Source organism: Schistocerca nitens, chromosome 8 (genome assembly GCF_023898315.1).
Source record: "Schistocerca nitens isolate TAMUIC-IGC-003100 chromosome 8, iqSchNite1.1, whole genome shotgun sequence".
Taxonomy (NCBI): Eukaryota; Metazoa; Arthropoda; class Insecta; order Orthoptera; family Acrididae; genus Schistocerca; species Schistocerca nitens.
The window spans coordinates 531598539-531612884 of NC_064621.1; positions in this window are offsets into that span (position 1 = coordinate 531598539).

Consider the following 14346-nt stretch of genomic DNA (forward strand, 5'->3'; position numbering starts at 1 on the left):
CATCTTTTTCTATAAACAGATACAATTCCTCCCAATGGGGTTTGAACTGCGAAAGCATGGTTGGGGTTACACAACGGCGACTTCACATGATTCTTAACCAGCGAAGTGACTAAGAGCTGATCGTAGTACTTTAAACGTTACACAGTCGGCGCGAATTCAATAGGCACGCTGCGGCCCTATTCAAACGTGCGCGCGCATTTCCCCTCCCTCCCCACTCCGCGACTTTGCAGCTGCTCGCGAGCAAGTGCCTGAGCAGACGCGAGTACTCGCGCTCAAAACCGGCCAGTTGTTAAGCCCTGATTTACAACATTCCTTTTTTGGTTGATTTCCAGCCTCCACAATTATGTTGCAAGACATGCAATGCTATTGTTCTGTAGAATTTCGTTTGAGTGACGTGGTCTGTTGCAGATCAGCAAAGAACATGATGTGGACATCTCATTATACAAAACGCGAACAGTGGTATTTCAAAGCAGGGCGCTAATAACAACTAATTTCTGCCTAAATAAGAGTCTATTTGAGCAAGTCATCTGATTTAATAAGTACGACTGCTACAGTGGTTTCTATAGAAATCACGACATAATTATTAAGACACACAGAATTCAACGTGAGGGCACTATTCGAAATTAAGTAAACAATGACGTAAGGAATGTTAAACTGGAAATCTCACCAGAACAATCTAAAACACTTAAATCTATCAATCACCTGAAATTAATGTCTACCGAGCGAGGTGGTTAGCACACTGGACTTGCATTCGGGAGGACGACGGTTCAAACCCGTATCCGGCCATGCTAATTTAGGTTTTCCGTGGTTTCAGTAAATGGCTTCGAGCAAATTTCTGGATGTTTGCTTTTAAAGGACACGGCCGATTTCCTTCCCCATCCTTTCCTAATCTGATGGGACCGCTGACCTCGCTGTTTGGTCCCTTTCCTCGAATCAACAAACCAACCAAACAATTAATGTCTAAGGAAGACACTGCTTGTAATGAAAAAAAGTTCTCTGTTCTGCTAAAAATCAGGATAACTGCGAGTAGGACTCGCTCGCTGAGGTTTCCGTAGGAACATAATTACCTATATAGCCAGTTCATTCACTCCGTAAATCGAGAATTTCGATGACTTCTTCATGTTGTCGGTATCAATACTGGAAAAATATATAAAAACATGTGACATAAATTGCCGTATCTTTTGGTTGCAGTGACATAGAAGCTCACATTTTTACACCGCGAAGGCACCGTAGTCTTTAGAGTGTGACGTAAATTTCAACTTGATACACCTACCCGCTCCCGAGAAGAAGAGGTTTTAACAGGCGGACGCACGCAAACAGTCGGATAACAATGACCATTTTTTTCCTTATGAGCTAGTTACAAATTAACGATTTTCGCATTTCTTCCTTCACTTGTACTGTGAAACCTTGCCTTCTGCCAGTTTTTCTGATTGTAGGTCAACGGGAAGTACCCTATAGGTTTTCATGAGTGAGTTTCCGAGTATCAAAATATGTGACATAAATGACCGTATCTTTTGACTGCATTGACTTAGAAGCTTCAATTTCTTACAGCGCCAAGGACTATGGAGTGAGAAAAAGTATTTTTAACAGTCGGACAGACAGATATACGGACGGAAGTGATACTGTAAGGGTTGCGTTGGTAGCGATTGAGGTACGGGACCGAAATTGAACGAAACTTGTCGCTGACGTCGCGTGCAACACCTACGAGCGGTTCTGCTGTTACATGTGTACTGCCCAGGTCACTCTACGGTGACTAGCGGTGGGCACTTTGAATACTATTGTCACTTCCCCTCTAATTTCCTGATCCAGTCGCGGACGTTGCACTTGAAGAAATCTCGTTCACATTCTTCCGTGTGAGATCGAATGTCTCTAATTTTACCTTCCTGTTCTTTTCGTGATATACACTCCTGGAAATTGAAATAAGAACACCGTGAATTCATTGTCCCAGGAAGGGGAAACTTTATTGACACATTCCTGGGATCAGATACATCACATGATCACACTGACAGAACCACAGGCACATAGACACAGGCAACAGAGCATGCACAATGTCGGCACTAGTACAGTGTATATCCACCTTTCGCAGCAATGCAGGCTGCTATTCTCCCATGGAGACGATCGTAGAGATGCTGGATGTAGTCCTGTGGAACGGCTTGCCATGCCATTTCCACCTGGCGCCTCAGTTGGACCAGCGTTCGTGCTGGACGTGCAGACCGCGTGAGACGACGCTTCATCCAGTCCCAAACATGCTCAATGGGGGACAGATCCGGAGACCTTGCTGGCCAGGGTAGTTGACTTACACCTTCTAGAGCACGTTGGGTGGCACGGGATACATGCGGACGTGCATTGTCCTGTTGGAACAGCAAGTTCCCTTGCCGGTCTAGGAATGGTAGAACGATGGGTTCGATGACGGTTTGGATGTACCGTGCACTATTCAGTGTCCCCTCGACGATCACCAGTGGTGTACGGCCAGTGTAGGAGATCGCTCCCCACACCATGATGCCGGGTGTTGGCCCTGTGTGCCTCGGTCGTATGCAGTTCTGATTGTGGCGCTCACCTGCACGGCGCCAAACACGCATACGACCATCATTGGCACCAAGGCAGAAGCGACTCTCATCGCTGAAGACGACACGTCTCCATTCGTCCCTCCATTCACGCCTGTCGCGACACCACTGGAGGCGGGCTGCACGATGTTGGGGCGTGAGCGGAAGACGGCCTAACGGTGTGCGGGACCGTAGCCCAGCTTCATGGAGACGGTTGCGAATGGTCCTCGCCGATACCCCAGGAACAACAGTGTCCCTAATTTGCTGGGAAGTGGCGGTGCGGTCCCCTACGGCACTGCGTAGGATCCTACGGTCTTGGCGTGCATCCGTGCGTCGCTGCGGTCCGGTCCCAGGTCGACGGGCACGTGCACCTTCCGCCGACCACTGGCGACAACATCGATGTACTGTGGAGACCTCACGCCCCACGTGTTGAGCAATTCGGCGGTACGTCCACCCGGCCTCCCGCGTGCCCACTATACGCCCTCGCTCAAAGTCCGTCAACTGCACATACGGTTCACGTCCACGCTGTCGCGGCATGCTACCAGTGTTAAAGACTGCGATGGAGCTCCGTATGCCACGGCAAACTGGCTGACACTGACGGCGGCGGTGCACAAATGCTGCGCAGCTAGCGCCATTCGACGGCCAACACCGCGGTTCCTGGTGTGTCCGCTGTGCCGTGCGTGTGATCATTGCTTGTACAGCCCTCTCGCAGTGTCCGGAGCAAGTATGGTGGGTCTGACACACCGGTGTCGATGTGTTCTTTTTTCCATTTCCAGGAGTGTATATTTCGGACGAAATAATTTAGTATTTGATTCTTATGAGGACATACGTTCCGGAATTTTAACAGCAAACCACTGTGTGATGCGTAACTCTCGTAGCGCTCTTGTGCCTTCTGCCACGGAAATTGGATAAGGTTCTCCTTGATATTTCCGCACTCACTAAACGACTGCAGAACGATCCTACTACCGCTAACGTACATTTCAGGTAAGGACCAAGAACATAAGACAAGAGAAATTAGACGAATGAAGTGGCACAGCTTCAGACACTTTACTGGACTCATACAGATACGATTTCATACGAGGGTTGGAACTTTAATAGTGGCAGCTGTTAATTTACAGCTCGTACATAATAGATACGTGTTTCAAAGTTTTACTGACCTTCAAAGTGTTCACCAGCACCGTGTATAACCCGTTGCCAGCGATGTCGAAGTCGTAGGGTATTCTTAGCACCGCCAATTTTGTTGACAGTTCGAGCGCCGCAGTCTATTGCCCAACGAATTTGTAGCAGTTCTGTAACGAATGCCGTGAAGTGTTTCCTTCAGTTTACAAATCGAGTTGAACTCTCTAGGGCTCAAGTCAGGGGAGTGCAGTAGGTGGTATAGCACGTAGCAGCCCCATCAGCCAAACAAATGAATAACAGATCCTGTAGTAAGTTTCATCACTTCTGTCTCAAAATAAGCTGGTAGTAGGTTGTGTTCCAAAAATGAATAGCATAGAGACAGAAGTGGTGACACTTCCTGCAGGACCTGACCATCATTTTGCAGGACCATGCTCAAGCACGTATAGTGCAAGCTGTTACTGATTTGTTTGACTGGTGGGGCTGGTAAGTGCTGTACCACATACTGCACTCCCTTGACTTAAGCCCTCGCAAGTTCAACACGATTTCTGAACTGAAGGAAACACTTCACTGAATTCGCTTCAGAACTGCTAAAAATTCGTTGGGCAAAAGACTGCGCCGCTCGAACTGTCAACACAACTGGCACTGCTAAGAGTATCCTACGACTTTCACATCGCTGGTGACTACTTTGAAGGTCAGTAAAACTTTGAAACACGTACCTATTTTGTACGAGCTGTAAATAATTAGTTTCCACTACTAAAGTTCCAGCCCTCGTATATATAAACTGAAGCGGAGAGTGAAAATTTGTACCAGAACCGGGAATCGAACCCGTGTCTCCTGCTTACTAGGCAGGTACGTTAACCACTAAGCCACCTTTTTAAAAATTTTGTTCGTTACGGTTCGTTGTATTTCGTCGTAGCGGACGTCACATGACATCCGTTGAAGCTCGTTGTTGATCTTTTCTCTCAGTTTTTTTATTACAGAGGCCAGCCAGCTCTCTGGCCGAACACGCTGAGCTACCGTGCCGGCGCTTGGCACAGCGGTTCACACGCGTGCACTTATTACTCTGGTACGGCTCCCTCCTCGATCCAAATTAAGTACCCTGGGTCGGCAGTGAGAATTCTGATCGAGGAGGGAGGCGTACCAGAGTAATCTGTGCATCGTGCTAACTGCTGTCGAAAGGTGGCTTAGTGGCTAACGCACGGGCCTAGTAAGCAGGAGACACGGGTTCGATTCCCGGTCTTGGTACAATTTTTTACTCGCCGCTTCAGTGTAAATACATTAAAAAAAATCAGAGTTCATACGGGGGCTTACAGACAGTCGCTTTTCCCTAGCTGCCTACAGAGTACCCTCCGCCGCGCACCGTACGGTGGCCTGCGGTGTATTTATGTAGGTGTAAATGCAGCGAGAGCAGGCGGCAAGGGAGGTCGCGGCGGTCTGCCGGCGCCGGCATTGGCATGCGCCGGCCACGGACGGCGGCACCCATGCGCGTCCGCTCAGCATGGTTAATGGCCATCGCGTCGCTGATCCCTCAACTGCGGCTGCGCCCACCGGACCACCGTGCCAACGGCCTCCCCGTGTCGCTGGCCGCTCATGCAGCTGCGATGCACCCTGCTTTCTACCTGTTTGCCGCTGTATTCCTACCGACTTACAGTACATTATTGGCGATTAAATTTGCTACACCACGAAGATGACGTGCTACAGACGCGAAATTTAACCGACAGGAAGATGATGCTGGAATATGCAAATGATTAGCTTTTCAGAGCATTAACACAAGGTTGGCGCTGGTGCGACACATACAACTTCCTGACACGAGGGAAGTTTCCAGCCGATTTCTCATACACAAACAGCAGTTGACCGGCGTTGCCTGGTGAAACGTTGTTGTGATGCCTCGTGTAAGCAGGAGAAATGCGTACCACCACGTTTTCGACTTTGATAAAGGTCGGATTGTAGCCTATCGCGATTGCGGTTTATCGTATACCGACATTGCTGCTCGCGTTGGTCGAAATCCAATGACTGTTAGCAGAATATGGAATCGGTGGGTTCAGGAGGGTAATACGGAACGCCGTGCTGAATCCCAACGGCCTCGTATCACTAGCGGTCGAGATGACAGGCATCTTATCCGCATGGCTGTAACGGATCGTGCAGCCACGTCTCGATCCCTGAGTCAACAGATGGGGACGTTTGCAAGATAACAAGTTCGCATTGACGGCACTTTGAACGGTGGAGTTACATTTCAGATGTGTTACGACCCGTGGCTCTACCCTTCATACGATCCCTGCGGAACCCTACATTTCAGCAGGATAATGCACGACCACATGTTGCAGGTCATGTACGGGCCTTTCTGGATACAGAAAATGTTCGACTGCTGCCCTGGCCAGCACATTCTTCAAATCTCTAACCAATTGAAAACGTCTGGTCAATGGTGACCGAGCAACTGGCTCATCACAATACGCCAGTCACTACTCTTGATGAACTGTGTTATCGTATTGAAGCTGCACGAGCGGCTGTACCTGTACACGCCATCCAAGCTCTGTTTGACTCAATGCCCAGCCGTAGGAAGGCCGATATTAAGGCCAGAGGTGGTTGTTCTGGGTACTGATTTCCCAGGATCTATGCACCCAAACTGCGTGAAAATGTAATCACATGTCAGTTCTAGTATAATATATTTGTCCAATGAATACCCGTTTATCATCTGCATTTCTTGTTGGTGTAGCAATTTTGATGGCCAGTAGTGGTTCAAATGTTTCAAATGGCTCTGAGCACTATGGGACTTAACTTCTAAGGTCATCAGTCCCCTAGAACTTAGAACTACTTAAACCTAACTAACCTAAGGACATCACACACGCCCATGCACGAGGCAGGATTCGAACCTGCGACCGTCGCGGTCGCTCGGTTGTAGACTATAGCGCCTAGAACCGCTCGGCCACACCGGCCGGCGCCAGTAGTGTAATTCGCGTTTGACAGCTAGCGGACGGGTCGGCTCCTGCCCACAATACAGGCGATGGGAGCCAGGCATGTTGCCTCCGATAATGATGCGACTTCCTCTGCTCAGAGCACTGAGCCCACCAGTTATCAAGCACCAAGCATTTTCCCGGTCACGAAAATTTTGACCTTTTAAAGAAAAATACTAAGATACTTTATAGAGAGCTACAGGATGTAAAGGATAACTGTTCAGAACATAACATAGTGGCATAGGCAGGATCTGGACGAACAAATTTATATATGACACTTGTGGTCAGTCAAGACGGGAAACAAACTGGACCACAAAAGCTACTCAAGGTACAGAACATGCTCGGCGAGATATTGACTAAAATCGACATTATAGCAGCACTCCCTCTTCAGTCTAGAGTGGCCTATCGGGACCATCCGACCGCCGTGTCATTCTCAGTGGACGATGCGCATAGGAGGGGCGTGTGGTCAGCACACCGCTCTCCCGGTCGTTATGACGGTTTTCTTTGACCGGAGCCGCTACAATTCGGTCGAGTAGCTCCTCAATTGGCATCACGAGGCTGAGTGCACCCCGAAAAATGGCAACAGCGCATGGCGGCCTGGAGGGTTACCCATCCAAGTGCCGACCACGCCCGACAGCTCTGAACTTCGGAGATCTCACGGGAACCGGTGTATCCACTGAGGTAAGGCCGTTGCAAAAATCGACCTTGGATATTAAAAAATCTCTTTCTCTTGCACTTACAAAATGTAAAATTGGCGTTTGTGTAAATTTTACCTCAAAATATTGTGAAGTCAAAGGTATAAAATTAACAATGAAATTGTTTTGTTTGGCCAGCATTCTTACCAACAAAGTATAGAGCTTGTAACGGCTAAGTTTAGATCCAATTGTAAACGCTATTCGTTTTTGCATAACGTTTACAGATATATTTTTTCTTTCATTACCCCCACGGTACACATTACTTTTTAATGTTACGAAATAGCCGACTAACCTGGTGGTGTGAGATACCAAGAAAACTTTAAAAACCTCGCACGGGGAGTATTCTTTGTAGCATAAGTGCGTTTTGTAGGCCAATTTGTGACGGTTTCTCGACTGTACAGACCAAATATGTCTTGCATCAAATTGTTCGTCTCGACTTCCCCTACGCCATTCAAGTATAGTATGTCGCCAACAGTTATAGTTCACACTCTTATACTACGCCAAGTTCTGCCGTTTCATTTTCTTCTATATCGACCAGTTTATTTTTAATGTCGCAGCGTAGCACCGCAAAGCGTTTCCAATATTCCCTGTTAATCGTTCTTCAGAATGAAATTTTCACTCTGCACCGGAGTATGCACTGATATTAAACTTCGTGCCAGATTAAAACTGTGTGCCGGACGGAGACTCCTACTCGGGACCTTTGTCTTTCGCGCTGGTAACGCCGTGAGGAAAGGTCGTCCGTCGTGTTTGTGTAGCTCTGCTGGTTGGAAGCTGTCCTACGTCTTGACAAACACATGATATATGCTTGTTTTAAAGGATAGTGTATTTATGGTTAACTGGCTGTAACTTCTGTGCAAATGTACTTAAAAACTTACTTTTGCTTTTCGAAAGAAGTTTGGTGTTTTCTGTTAAAGGTTCTGTAAATGAAGAATCTGGAATACTTGAGGAAGAGCTTTAATCAAAATAAATGTTCTGCCTTTTACTAAGTGTCTACATATTTCCATAGACAAAATAATTGTAGACTGTTGAGGTCAACTTTTGCGAAATTTTTCTCAGAAATGTACAAGAGTAAAGTTTGGAAGAGCTCATGCCCGCGAAAGGCAAAGTCCCGAGTTCGAGTCTCCGTCCGGCACGCAGTTTTAATATGCCAGGAAGTTTCGATCTTCCTTCAGTTGGTATTCTTTCGACTGTCGTGTTCTATAAGAAAATATACTTCGCCTAAATGTATAGTTTCATAAATTTATTCCTCATTTCCGTGTTAATATTAGAATACTTGCGTTCTTTACAAAGCTTTTTTCCCTACTGCTCACGTAACTGCTCTCAACGCCCACTGTACCAGTTTATAGCCACAGGCGTGCCGTCATTGTGACAGACGGTAGGGTCTCATCCGGCCGGTGACTGACAGAGCTGTTGTCGCAGTGCTGTGGTCGCGCCCCGCTGGTGGCCGTGAATGGAGGCTAACGAAGCCGCGGGTTGGCCGCGAGGAGACACACAGAACACTGTCCAGCTACACCGCGCACCTCACCAGTCCTGCAGGCGCGGTCGCCGCAGTCTCAGCTGAGCTGCATCCGCTCCAGCTTCCCTTAGCTCACTGTATGCAGGAAAACCTCCGCATTATGAGTTTTCTCCTTCTCGAAAGTTAACAATGTCTAATGCATTTTCGGTTTTCAATTTTTCAAACATTGGTGTGATTAAGGGTCTACTTCTATGCCTTTAAAAGCTTCATGTGAGCTCGATATCTCAAAATATCACTGAAAGCGTCTCAGTGTTCGACAAAAATCCTCTCCTTCCACGACTTAAAATCATTTCGTTACTACTAGGAGCAAACAGGCCAGAATCTTTGAAGGATTAATAATATAACTTCTTGCTGCTTGAAAAGTAAAAGCCCGCCGCTGTGGCCGAGCGCTTCTAGGCACTTCAGTCCGGAACCACGGGGCTGCTACGGTCGCAGGTTCAAATCCTGCCTCGGGCATGGATGTATGTGATGTACTTAGGTTAGTTCGGTTTAAGTAGTTCTAAGTCAAGGGGACTGATGACCTCAGATGTTACGTCCGATAGTGCTTAGAGCCATCTTAACCATTTTGAAAAGTAAAATAATGAAGTATTATCGTCAACATGTACCGATACAAGATGCAAAAATGGCCTCTACAGGAAGTATTCACCGTAAATCAAATAAAAAGGATGTTTGTTTACGAGAAAAACTCTGTACTTATAAAACTGTAGTATCGATTTCTCATTAGGAAACAAATTGCTATTAGTAACTTTTTTATTTTTATGTCCAAATAACTATATTTATTACTTTCCACTTTCTTACCAATCGATTTCGAAGAAACAACGTCTCTTCAGGCACCTGCATAACAATTCAGTCTGTTTACAGCAGTGCAGAAAGCAATAAAAATGGCTCTTTTGACACAAAAAATGAAAAGTGAATAAATACGGTAGTATTTATTTTCCACCGTCAAGGTATCAACAACTGTGGTTGTCACCACTTCCATCACTGCAGAACATACAAGGCTATCGGTTTCTGTTCCGATCCCGCTCAGTAGGCGTAAATCAAGGTTACATCGTACGACCAACGGCGTCACCAGTCAAGACAACTGGGCAGCCCGGTCACCAGGGCTGTACAGTGCGCCTAAAGCCTATTGTAGCCATCCTTTGCGTAAGTCATATTAGCCCGCCCGGTTAGCCGTGCGGTCTAACGCGCTGCTTCCCGATCGGGAAGGCGTGCCGGTCCCCGGCACTAATCCGCCCGGCTTATTTGTGTCGAGGTCCGGTGTGCCGGCCAGCCTGTGTATGGTTTTTATGGCGGTTTTCCATCTGCGTCGGCGAATGCGGGCTGGTTCCCCTCATTCCGCCTCAGTTACGCTATGTCTGTGATTGCTGCCCAAACACTGTCTCCACGTCCGCGTACACCCTAATTACTCTACCACGCAAACTTAGGGGTTACAATCATATGGAATGAGACGTTCCTGGTGGGGAAGGGTAGTGTGGAGAGGGGGGAGGGGGGACGGAGTGGGAGTGGGAGGTCCACTGGGGACCGAACGGCACAATAACCCTGGGTTCGGTGTGGGGCGGCCGTGGAGTGTGTGGACTACTGTAGCCTGTTGTGGGGTTGTGTACCACTGTGGGCTACGGCGCGAACAAAGCCTCTCCGTCGCTTCTAGGTACATACAAACAAGGCAGTCGACGACTTGTTGCAACACACTAGGTTTTGCTCCTCAGCACGACAGTTCACATCGTCGTTACTCATTGTGCAGGTTATGGTTTCTGGACAATAGTGGGCCGGCCGTTGTGGCCGAGCGGTTCTAGGCGCTTCGGTCCGGAACCGCGCTGCTGCTACGGTCGCAGGTTCGAATCGTGCCTCGGGCATGCATGTGTGTGATGTCCTTAGGTTAGTTCGGTTTAAGTAGTTCTAAATATAGGGGACTGATGACCTCAGATGTTAAGTCCCATAGTGCTCAGAGCCATTTGAACCATTTGGACAATAGTGACCGACAAAGTGATGGGCACTGCTTAAAAAATGTGTTTTGCCACCTGCAAATCTACGAATATATGTGGGTGTAGATTCAAGACGAGCAAGAAATGAAAGAAAACGTCTTAAAACTGTATTGTGGAATGAAAATGAATAAATAAGTGAAACCAATTTGTTCGGAAGTGCACATCTATGAAGTCAGAACTGCTGATGTTAATGTTGAACACCATTTTGTTCCGCCCCGTGTTGTCCAAGGACAACCATGCCTCCATCCTTGATACCCTCCCTGTTTACCTTTCCCTGTTGCTTCTTAACGTGTGTTGTGAGTCACTGAATCCACTTTCCCAAGGCAGGATTCGAACCTGCGACGTAGAGGTCGCGCGGGTCCAGACTGAAGCACCTAGAATCGCTCTTTGAACCCGTGCAAGCTGAAATAGGCTGTGGTCATAACTGATCTGTAGCGTAGCCCGAGTCCTGTCTTACGTAAGTCGGAAGGAGTGTGAGTATTCAAGTGTCCGCCTACGTACACGTATGCGACTAATGTACAGATCGTATATCTTTGCGGCTGAGGCAGGTGCGCCTCGCTTTATGCTCTCTGCCCCCGCTGGGCCCATTTAATTAGCGATTAAGGGCAAATTTACGACCTGAGGCTGCCTTCACTTTCAGCCGTTACCGCAAGATAGTAGTAACAACCTAAAAAGTGTCCTAAGGCGGAAGCAGGATCAGCTTCTGTCAAATCATTAAGGTTTCCCTACATTCCATAATCCACTGTCCACAGTCTCCGTCATTCCACTGTATAGCCTTCATCTGGTGATCTGAATTATTCAGTTAAAATTCAATGCAAGAAATTGGTGACAGTAGATTTTCAGTCTTCAAAATAGTAGCAGAAGGGGAAGAGTAGCGGCGATTCTTGAAGAATATCACCATTTCAAAAAATCGCTATCCTGTTTTAGGGAAACGTCTGAAATTATAAACCCTTTTTTGTTTCACAGATATAACATAATTCCTCGCTTCATACGCAAAAAGCCTGTTTCACATTAACATTGTGACAGGCAAATATTTTGACAGTCCCTATAATTAACTGTCAAAATCTGTAAATTAATTTCAATTGAATGTGCTATTTTATAATTACGATAGGAAAATTAAAGATTAACATAAGAATTCCTGAATTTCGTGGTAGTAACATTGAATAAAATGTTCTCGGGATTCAAGCCGCGTCAAGAAGTAAAAATGCCGTGAACTTTCGATTAAGTATTCCTTGGCCATTGTCATACGGAGGCCATTTCACTTGATAACGATTCAAAAATAGCTATGAGCCCTATGGGACTTAACAGCTATGGTCATCAGTCCCCTAGAACTTAGAACTACTTAAACCTAACTAACCTAAGGACATCGCACAACACCCAGTCATCACGAGGCAGAGAAAATCCCTGACCCCGCCGGGAATCGAACCCGGGCGCGCGAAGCGAGAACGCTACCGCACGACCACGAGCTGCGGACTTGATAACGATCAAAGACAACTTCGTCGAATGTTTGTGGCATTTTAATCACTTGACGCGGCTGGAAGCTCGAGAATATTCTATTCAAGAATTAATGTGTTTAACAGGTAACTAACTACAGGGTGGTCCAAAAGTCCGGAAACACCCTGATAAAATCCAAATGGAGTAGCAAACAAGGAAACATAGTCCCTACACACGAGGAACGGGAAGGGGGAAACTTTATAGGCTATGCCACCAACATGGCGGCCATCTTGAAAGCCGCCATCTTGGATTCAACTCCAAAATTTCAAATGGGAATGTGGTCATGTGACATATCAAACAGATAAAGAATTTCACCAGAAAAACAATTCCGTTGTTAGTTTAAACATAGCTTTGTTCATTCTTGGGTCGGCAGCGTGAGTATTACGCATTGAGAAGTCATAAAATGGAGTCTGAAACGGTGCAAAGTGACTGTCCCATGCCTGATATATTACATGTGTTTAACTTTTAGGTATCTTTTACTCATGCTAACGTTTTAGTCATTGTGTCCTTATTTACAGGTTACAAAATGTCCTTAACTTATGAAGAATGCAGTGAAATCATCTTGATATCAGGAGAAAGATGCACACGGGTCATTGCTGAGGATTTCAATAGTCGTCACCCAACCAGACAGCCCATCATTCACAGCGCAGCTGCCAAGCTTTTGGCCAAATTCCGAGCAACAGGTTCTGTTGAAGACAAACATAAGGCTGGAAGACCAAAATCCGCCACCAATGAAGCAACAACAGTGAGCGTGTTGGCATCATTTAGCAGGAGTCCACAACGGAGTACTCGTCGCCTGTCACAAGAATGTGGGGTTAGCCGTACCTCCATACTGCGAATTTTATCGCAGTACAAATGGCACCCGTACAAAATTCAGCTGCTCCAGCACCTGAACGAGGATGAACCAGACCGTCGGGTACAGTTCGCAGAATGGGTGACACAGCAGCTGCAGATACACCCACGTTTCCCCTATCAGGTGCTGATCAGTGATGAAGCCATTTGGTTTATCAATGGTGAAGTAAACAATCAGAATCACAGATACTGGTCCGACACAAATTGGCACTGGATTGATTCTTCCAAAACGGTCGACTCACAAAAAGTGATGGTCTGGTGTGGTGTGTGGGGTACCAGAGTCGTTGGACCATTTTTTTTATTGATGGTACGTTAACAGCCAACGGTTATCTGAGGTTATTGTATGAAGAAGTGTTTCCCTCATTGTTAACGGACGACGGGACATTTTCTGAATGCTTCCACCATGAAGGAGCCTCACCACATTATGGGCACAATTTGCGAACATACCTGGATGTGCAGTTCCATCAAAAGTGGATTGGTCGTAGGGGTGCTGTGGAGTGGCCACCACGTTGGTGGTCTCTCGGGTCTGTGTAACATCAGCGTAATGTCTCTTCGGCACATAACACACATGCTGCCTAGCGCCCCACCGCTGCTGCAAGTGATTGGCTATAACCCGAGAATGAATAAAGCTATGTTTAAAATAACAACGGCATTGTTTTCTGGTGAAATTCTCTATCTGTTTGATATGTCACATGACCACATTCCCATTTGAAATTTTGGAGTTGAATCCAAGATGGCGGCTTTCAAGATGGCCGCCATGTTGGTGGATTAGCCTATAAAGTTTCCCCCTTCCCGTTCCTCGTGTGTAGGGACTCTGTTTCCTTGTTTGCTACTCCATTTGGATTTTATGAGGGTGTTTCCGGACTTTTGGACCACCCTGTACAGTTCCTTTAAAAGCGAGTACATATATCAGCGAGTCCTAGAGTGGTAGTTATTTTAATACCTCACCGCTATTATATCAGGCAGTAATGAGTGCACTAAGTGTTAAAATTTAATTTTATTTGGCACAGATTCAAACATAAAATAATGAAAACTGTGTTTTGAAAATGAGTAAAGGTAGACAGCAAGAATGTGTCGACAAGTGAAATTAATCTAAAAAAAAGTTGAAAGATTCTATAACAGGACATCATGCATGGGATTAGCAGTTGGCAGCTTTACAAATTAGCTTTCCTCCTGGCACTGGCACAGGCACAG